The following is a 9,732-nucleotide window of genomic DNA, read 5'->3' on the forward strand; positions in this document are numbered from 1 at the left end:
CCGCGACTACTGCTCCCAGACGCCTTTGCGCGGGCCGAGACTACATCTCCCAGACGCCCTAGCGCGGGCCGCGGCTGCATCTCCCAGACGCCCTTGCGCGGGCCGCGGCTGCATCTCCCAGACGCCCATAAGAGGGCCGCGGCTACATCTCCCAGACGCCCTTGCGCGGGCCGAGACTACATCTCCCAGACGCCCTTGCGCTACGGGGGGGCGGTGGCGAGGTGAACCCGCCCTCGCGATTCATTCATTCAATCAATCGTATTCATTCATTCATTCATTCATTCATTCATTCATTCATCCAATCGTATTTATTGAGCGCTTACTATGTGCCAAGCACTGTTCTAAGCGCTGGGGGGTGGGGGTACGAGGTGATCAGATTGTCCCACGTGGGGCTCACAGTCTTCATCCCCATTTTACAGATGAGGCCACTGAGGCTCAGAGAATAATAATGATAATAATAAGGTATTTGTTAAGCACTTACTATGTGCCAAGCACTGTTCTAAGCGCTGGGAGGGGGATACAAGGTGATCAGGTTGTCCCACGTGGGGCTCACAGTCTTCATCCCCATTTTACAGATGAGGTCACTGAGGCTCAGAGAATAATAATAATAATAATAATAATAATAATAATAATAATAATAATAATAATAATAATAATAATAATAATAGTGGTATTTGCTAAGCACTTACTATGTGCCAAGCACTGTTCTAAGCGCTGGGGGGATAGAAGGTGATGAGGTTGTCCCACGTGGGGCTCACAGTCTTCATCCCCATTTTACAGATGAGGTCACTGAGGCTCAGAGAATAATAATAATAATAGTAATAATAATAATAATAGTGGTATTTGCTAAGCGTTTACTATGTGTCAAGGACTGTTCTAAGCGCTGTGGGGGGGGATAGAAGGTGATGAGGTTGTCCCACGTGGGGCTCACAGTCTTCATCCCCATTTTACAGATGAGGTCACTGAGGCTCAGAGAATAATAATAATAATAGTAATAATAATAATAATAGTGGTATTTGCTAAGCGTTTACTATGTGTCAAGGACTGTTCTAAGCGCTGTGGGGGGGGATAGAAGGTGATGAGGTTGTCCCACGTGGGGCTCACAGTCTTCATCCCCATTTTACAGATGAGGTCACTGAGGCTCAGAGAATAATAATAATAATAGTGGTATTTGTTAAGCGCTTACTATGTGCCAAGCACTGTTCTAAGCGCTGGGAGGGGGATACAAGGTGATCAGGTTGTCCCACGTGGGGCTCACAGTCTTCATCCCCATTTTACAGATGAGGTCACTGAGGCTCAGAGAATAATAATAATAATAATAATAATAATAATAGTGGTATTTGCTAAGCGTTTACTATGTGTCAAGGACTGTTCTAAGCGCTGTGGGGGGGGATAGAAGGTGATGAGGTTGTCCCACGTGGGGCTCACAGTCTTCATCCCCATTTTACAGATGAGGTCACTGAGGCTCAGAGAATAATAATAATAATAGTGGTATTTGTTAAGCGCTTACTATGTGCCAAGCACTGTTCTAAGCGCTGGGAGGGGGATACAAGGTGATCAGGTTGTCCCACGTGGAGCTCACAGTCTTCATCCCCATTTTACAGATGAGGTCACTGAGGCTCAGAGAATAATAATAATAATAATAATAATAATAATAGTGGTATTTGTTAAGCGCTTACTATGTGCCAAGCACTGTTCTAAGCGCTGGGGGGGATAGAAGGTGATGAGGCTGTCCCACGTGGGGCTTACAGTCTTCATCCCCATTTTACAGATGAGGTCACTGAGGCTCAGAGAATAATAATAATAATAATGATAATAATAATAGTGGTATTTGTTAAGCACTTACTATGTGCCAAGCACTGTTCTAAGCGCTGGGTGGGGATACGAGGTGATCAGGTTGTCTCACGTGGGGCTCACAGTCTTCATCCCCATTTTACAGATGAGGTCACTGAGGCTCAGAGAATAATACTGATAATAATAATAGTGGTATTTGTTAAGCACTTACTATGTGCCAAGCACTGTTCTAAGCGCTGGGGGGGATAGAAGGTGATGAGGTTGTCCCACGTGGGGCTCACAGTCTTCATCCCCATTTTACAGATGAGGTCACTGAGGCTCAGAGAATAATAATAATAATAATAATAATGATAATAATAATAATAATGATAATAGTGGTATTTGTTAAGCACTTACTATGTGCCAAGCACTGTTCTAAGCGCTGGGGAGGATAGAAGGTGATGAGGTTGTCCCACGTGGGGCTCACAGTCTTCATCCCCATTTTACAGATGAGGTCACTGAGGCTCAGAGAATAATAATAATAATAATAATAATAATAATAATAATAATAATAGTGGTATTTGTTAAGCACTTACTATGTGCCAAGCACTGTTCTAAGCACTGGGGGGGATAGAAGGTGATGAGGTTGTCCCACGTGGGGCTCACAGTCTTCATCCCCATTTTACAGATGAGATCACTGAGGCTCAGAGAATAATAATAATAATAGTGGTATTTGTTAAGCGCTTACTATGTGCAAAGCACTGTTCTAAGCGCTGGGGGGGGGGATACAGGGTAATCAGGTTGTCCCACGTGGGGCTCACAGTCTTCATCCCCATTTTACAGATGAGGCCACTGAGGCTCAGAGAAGTGAAGTGACTTGCCCAAGGTCACACAGCAGACATGTGGCGGAGCCGGGATTCAAACCCATGACCTCTGACTCCAAAGCCCGGGCTCTTCCCACTGAGCCACGCCACTTCTCTATTTATTGCGCACTGACTGTGACTAAGCTCTTGGGAAGTCCAAGTTGGCAACATCTAGAGACGGTCCCTACCCAACAGCGGGCTCACAGTCTAGAATCAATCAATCAATCAATTGTATTTATTGAGCTCTTACTTGGGTGCAGAGCACTGTACTAAGCGCTTGGGAAGTCCAAGTTGGCAACATCTAGAGATGGTCCCTACCCAACAGCGGGCTCACAGTCTAGAAGCGGGAGACAGAGAACGAAACCAAACATATTAACAAAATAAAATAAATAGAATAGATATGTACAAGGAAAATAAATAAATAGATAGATTACGCGATTCATTCATTCAATCAATCGAATTTATTGAGCACTTACTGTGACTAAGCGCTTGGAAGTCCAAGTTGGCAACATATAGAGACGGTCCCTACCCTACCTCCTTCCCCTCAATCAAGCAATCGTATTTATTGAGCGCTTACTTGGGTGCAAAGCACTGTACTAAGCGCTTGGGAAGTCCACGTTGGCAACATATAGAGAAAGTCCCTACCCTACAGTGGGCTCACAGTCTAGAATCAATCAATCAATCAATCAATCAATCATATTTATTGAGCGCTTACTGTGTGCAGAGCACTGGACTAAGCGCTTGGGAAGTCCAAGTCGGCAACATCTAGAGACGGTCCCTACCCAACAGCGGGCTCACAGTCTAGAATCAATCAATCAATCAATCGTATTTATTGAGCGCTTACTTGGGTGCAGAGCATTCATTCATTCAATCATATTTATTGAGCACTTACTGTGTGCAGAGCACTGTACTAAGCACTTGGGGAAGTACAAGTTGGCAACATACAGAGACGGTCCCTACCCAACAGCAGGCTCACAGTCTAGAAGGGGGAGACAGAGAACAAAACAACACATATTAACAAAATAAAATAAATAGAATAAATATGTACAAGCAAAATAGTGTAATAAATATTCATTCATTCAATCGTATTTATTGAGCGCTTACTGTGTGCAGAGCACTGGACTAAGCGCTTGGGAAGTCCAAGTCGGCGACATCTAGAGACGGTCCCTACCCAACAGTGGGCTCACACTCTAGAATCAATCAATCAATCAGTCGTATTTATTGAGCACTTACTGGGTGCAGAGCACTGGACTAAGCGCTTGGGAAGTCCAAGTTGGCAACATCTAGAGACGGTCCCTACCCAACAGTGGGCTCACAGTCTAGAAGGGGGAGACAGAGAACAAAACAAAACATATTAACAAAATAAAATAAACAGAATAGATATGTACAAGTAAAATAAATAGAGTAATAAATATGTACAAACATATATACATATATACAGGTGCTGTGGGGAAGAGAAGGAGGTAAGGCGGAGGGGATGGAGAGGGATGGTTGGTGCTGTGCTCCCCACAGCACTTGTATATATATATATATATATATATATATATATATATATATATATTTGTACAGATTTATTACTCCATTTATTTTACTTGTACATATTTACTCTTCTATTTATTTTGTTAATGATGTGCATATAGCTTTAATTCTATTTGTTCTGACGACTTTGACACCTGTTCACACGTTTTGTTTTGTTGTCTGTCTCCCCCTTCTAGACTGTGAAGCCCGTTGTTGGGTCGGGACTGTCTCTCTATGTTGCCAACTTGTACTTCCCAAGCGCTTAGAACAGTGCTCTGCACACAGTAAGCGCTCAATAAATGCCATTGAATGAATGAATGAATGAATGAATGAACAGGCCTGTCCAGACTGAGCCCCCTCCTTCCTCTCCATCCCCCCCCCGCCTTATCTCCTTCCCTTCCCCACAGCACTTTTATGTATGTATATATGTTTGTACGTATTTATTACTCTATTTATTTATTTATTTTACTTGTACATATTTATTCTACTTATTTTATTTTGTTATGTGTTTTGTTTTGTTTTGTTCGCTGTCTCAGCGTGGCTCAGTGGAAAGAGCCTGGGCTTTGGAGTCAGAGTTCATGGGTTCAAATACCGGCTCCACCAGTTGTCAGCTGTGTGACTTTGGGCAAATCACTTGACTTCTCTGGGCCTCAGTTCCCTCATCTGTAAAATGGGGATGAAGACTGTGCGCCCCCCCCCCCCCCCCCCCACCGTGGGACAACCTGATCACCTTGTAACCTCCCCAGCGCTTAGAACAGTGCTTTGCACATAGTAAGCACTTAATAAACGCCATCATTATAGCCCACTGTTGGGTAGGGACCGTCTCTCTATGTTGCCAACTTGGACTTCCCAAGCGCTTAGTACAGTGCTCTGCACACAGTAAGCGCTCAATAAATACGATTGAATGAATGAATTATTATTATTCTAGACTGTGAGCCCACTGTTGGGTAGGGACCTTCTCTATATGTTGCCAATTTGGACTTCCCAAGCGCTTAGTCCAGTACTCTGCACACAGTAAGTGCTCCATAAATACGATTGAATGAATGAATACGATTGAATGAATGAATGAATAAAGAGCCCACTGTTGGGTAGGGACCGTCTCTATTTGTTGCCGACTTGTACTGCCCAAGCGCTTAGTCCAGTGCTCTGCACACAGTAAGCGCTCCATAAATATGATTGAATGAATGAACAATGGGCTTACAGTCTAGAAGGGGGAGACAGAGAACAAAACATATTAATAAAATAAAATCAATGGAATAAATATGCACAAATTAAAGAAATTAATAGAGTAATAAGGCCTCCTCCAGGAGGCCTTCCCAGACTGAGCCCCCTCCTTCCTCTCCCCCTCCTCCCCCTGTCCATCCTCCCCACCTTACCTCCTTCCCTTCCCCACAGCACCTGTATATATATATATATATATATATATGTTTGTACATATTTATTACTCTATGTATATACTTATTTACTTGTACATATCAATTCTATTTATTTTATTTTGTTAATATGTTTTGTTTAGTTCTCTGTCTCCCCCCTCTAGACTGTGAGCCCGCTGTTGGGTAGGGACCGTCTCTATGTGTTGCCAACTTGTACTTCCCAAGCGCTTAGTCCAGTGCTCTGCACACAGTAAACGCTCAATAAATACGATTGATTGATTCTAGACTGTGAGCCCACTGTTGGGTAGGGACCGTCTCTATATGTTGCCGACTTGGACTTCCCAAGTGCTTAGTCCAGTGCTCTGCACACAGTAAGCGCTCCATAAATACGATTGAATGAATGAATAAATACGGTTGAATGAATGAGTGAATAAAGAGCCCACTGTCGGGTAGGGACTGTCTCTATCTGTTGCCGACTTGTACTGCCCAAGCGCTTAGTAATAATAATAATGATGGCATTTGTTAATCAATCAATCGTATTTATTGAGCGCTTACTGTGTGCAGAGCACTGTTCTAAGCGCTTGGGAAGTACAAGTTAAGCACTTACTATGTGCAAAGCACTGTTCTAAGCGTTGGGGGGGGATACAAGGTGATCAGGTTGTCCCACGGGGGGCTCACAGTCAATCCCCATTTTACAGATGAGGTAACTGAGCCCTTACTCCATACCACCTTGAACGTGCCTCATCTTGGAAGCTAAGCAGGGTCGGGCCTGGTTAGTACTTGGATGGGAGACCGCCTGGGAATACAAGGTACTGTATTTTTAAGCGCTTAGTACAGTGCTCTGCACACAGTAAGCGCTCAATAAATACGATTGATTGATTGATTGCAAAGCACCGTTCTAAGCGCTGGGGGAGATACAAGGTGATCAGGTTGTCCCACGTGGGGCTCACAGTCAATCCCCATTTTACTGATGAGGTAACTGAGCGCTTACTATGTGCAAAGCACTGTTCTAAGCGCTGGGGAGGGGATACAACGTTATCACCTCCTCCAGGAGGCCTTCCCAGACTGAGCCCCCTCCATCCCCCTGTCCGACCTCCTTCCCTTCCCCACAGCACCTGTATATATGTATATGTGCTTGTACATATTTATTACTCTATTTATTTTACTTGTACATATCTATTCTATTTATTTTATTAATATGTTTTGTTTTGTTGTCTGTCTCCCCCTTCTAGACTGTGAGCCCACTGTTGGGTAGGGACCGTCTCTATATGTTGCCAACTTGGACTTCCCAAGCGCTTAGTCCAGTGCTCTGCACACAGTAAGCACTCAATAAATACGATTGATTGATTGACTGTCTCTATATGTTGCCAACTTGTACTTCCCAAGCACTTAGTACAGTGCTCTTCACACAGTAAGCGCTCAAAGCCTTACCTCCTTCCCCTCCCCATAGCACCTGTATATATGTTTGTACGTATTTATTACTCTATTTATTTATTTATTTTGTACATATCTATTCTATTTATTTTATTAATATGTTTTGTTCTCTGTCTCCCCCTTCTAGACTGTGAGCCCGCTGTTGGGTAGCGACCGCCTCTATGTGTTGCCAACTTGTCCTTCCCAAGCGCTTAGTCCAGTGCTCTGCACACAGTAAGCTCTCAATACGACTGATTGATTGATCAGGTTGTCCCACGTGGGGCTCACAGTCAATCCCCGTTTTACAGATGAGGTAACTGAGCGCTTACTATGTGCAAAGCACTGCTCTAAGCGCTGGTGGGGGGGGGATACAAGGTGATCAGGTTGTCCCACGTGGGGCTCACAGTGAATCCCCATTTTACTGATGAGGTAACTGAGCGCTTACTATGTGCAAAGCACTGTTCTAAGCACTGGTGGGGGGGGATACAAGGTGATCAGGTTGCCCCACGTGGGGCTCACAGTCAGTCCCCATTTTAAACTGAGGCTCAGAGAAGTTAAGTGACTTGCCCGAGGTCACACAGCAGACAGGTGGCACTCTGCACACAGCAAGCGCTCCATAAATACGACTGAATGAATGACCAATCAATCATCATCATCATCATCAATCGTATTTATTGAGCGCTTACTATGTGCAGAGCACTGTACTAAGCGCTTGGGAAGTACAAATTGGCAACATAGAGAGACAGTCCCTACCCAACAGTGGGCTCACAGTCTAGAAGGGGGAGACAGAGAACAAAACCAAACATGCTAACAAAATAAAATAAATAGAATAGCTATGTACAAGTAAAATAAATAAATAGAGTAATAAATATGTACAAACATAGATACACATCTACAGGTGCTGTGGGGAAGGGAAGGAGGTAAGATGGGGGGGATGGAGAGGGGGACGAGGGGGAGAGGAAGGAAGGGGCTCAGTCTGAATCAATCATATTTACTGGGCTGAATCAATCGTATTTATTGAGCGCTTACTGTGTGTGCAGAGCACTGCACTAAGCGCTTGGGAAGCCCAAGTTGGCAACATCTAGAGACGGTCCCTACCCAACAGTGGGCTCACAGTCTAGAATCAATCAATCAATCGTATTTATTGAGCGCTTACTGTGTGCAGAGCACTGTACTAAGCGCTTGGGAAGTACAAATTGGCAACATCTAGAGACAGTCCCTACCCAACAGTGGGCTCACAGTTTAAAAGGGGGAGACAGAGAACAAAACCAAACATACTAACAAAATAAAATAAATAGAATAGATATGTACAAGTAAAATAAATAGAGTAATAAATATGTACACACATATATACATATATACAGGTGCTGTGGGGAAGGGAAGGAGGTAAGATGGGGGGGATGGAGAGGGGGACGAGGGGGAGAGGAAGGAAGGGGCTCAGTCTGAATCAATCATCAATCGTATTTACTGGGCTGAATCAACCGTATTTATTGAGCGCTTACTGTGTCCAGAGCACTGTACTCAGCGCTTGGGAAGTCCAAGTTGGCAACATCTAGAGACGGTCCCTACCCAACAGTGGGCTCACAGTCTAGAAGGGGGAGACAGAGAACAAAACCAAACATACTAACAAAATAAAATAAATAGAATAGACATGTACAAGTAAAATAAATAAATATATAGAGTAACAAATCTGTACAAACATATATACATATCTACAGGTGCTGTGGGGAAGGGAAGGAGGTAAGATGGGGGGGATGGAGAGGGGGACGAGGGGGAGAGGAAGGAAGGGGCTCAAGTCTGAATCAATCAATCGTATTTATTGAGTGCTTACTGTGTGTGCAGAGCAGTGTACTAAGCGCTTGGGAAGCCCAAGTTGGCAACATCTAGAGACGGTCCCTACCCAACAGCGGGCTCACAGTCTAGAAGGGGGAGACAGAGAACAAAACCAAACATACTAACAAAATTAAATAGAATAGATATGTACAAGTAAAATAGAGTAATAAATATGTACACACATATATACATATATACAGGTGCTGTGGGGAAGGGAAGGAGGTAAGATGGGGGGATGGAGAGGGGGACAAGGGGGAGAGGAAGGAAGGGGCTCAGTCTGAATCGATCATATTTACTGGGCTGAATCAATCGTATTTATTGAGCGCTTACTGTGTGTGCAGAGCACTGGACTAAGCGCTTGGGAAGTCCACGTTGGCAAAATCTAGAGACGGTCCCTACCCAACAGTGGGCTCACAGTCTAGAATCAATCAATCAATCGTATTTATTGAGCGCTTACTGTGTGCAGAGCACTGTACTAAGCGCTTGGGAAGTACAAATTGGCAACATCTAGAGACAGTCCCTACCCAACAGCGGGCTCACAGTCTAGAAGGGGGAGACAGAGAACAAAACCAAACATACTAACAAAATAAAATAAATAGAATAGATATGTACAAGTAAAATAGAGTAATAAATATGTACACACATATATACATATATACAGGTGCTGTGGGGAAGGGAAGGAGGTAAGATGGGGGGGATGGAGAGGGGGACGAGGGGGAGAGGAAGGAAGGGGCTCAGTCTGAATCAATCAATCGTATTTACTGGGCTGAATCAACCGTATTTATTGAGCGCTTACTGTGTCCAGAGCACTGTACTCAGCGCTTGGGAAGTCCAAGTTGGCAACATCTAGAGACGGTCCCTACCCAACAGTGGGCTCACAGTCTAGAAGGGGGAGACAGAGAACAAAACCAAACATACTAACAAAATAAAATAAATAGAATAGACATGTACAAGTAAAA

The sequence above is a fragment of the Tachyglossus aculeatus genome, chromosome 11 (genome assembly GCF_015852505.1).
Source record: "Tachyglossus aculeatus isolate mTacAcu1 chromosome 11, mTacAcu1.pri, whole genome shotgun sequence".
Classification (NCBI taxonomy): domain Eukaryota; kingdom Metazoa; phylum Chordata; class Mammalia; order Monotremata; family Tachyglossidae; genus Tachyglossus; species Tachyglossus aculeatus.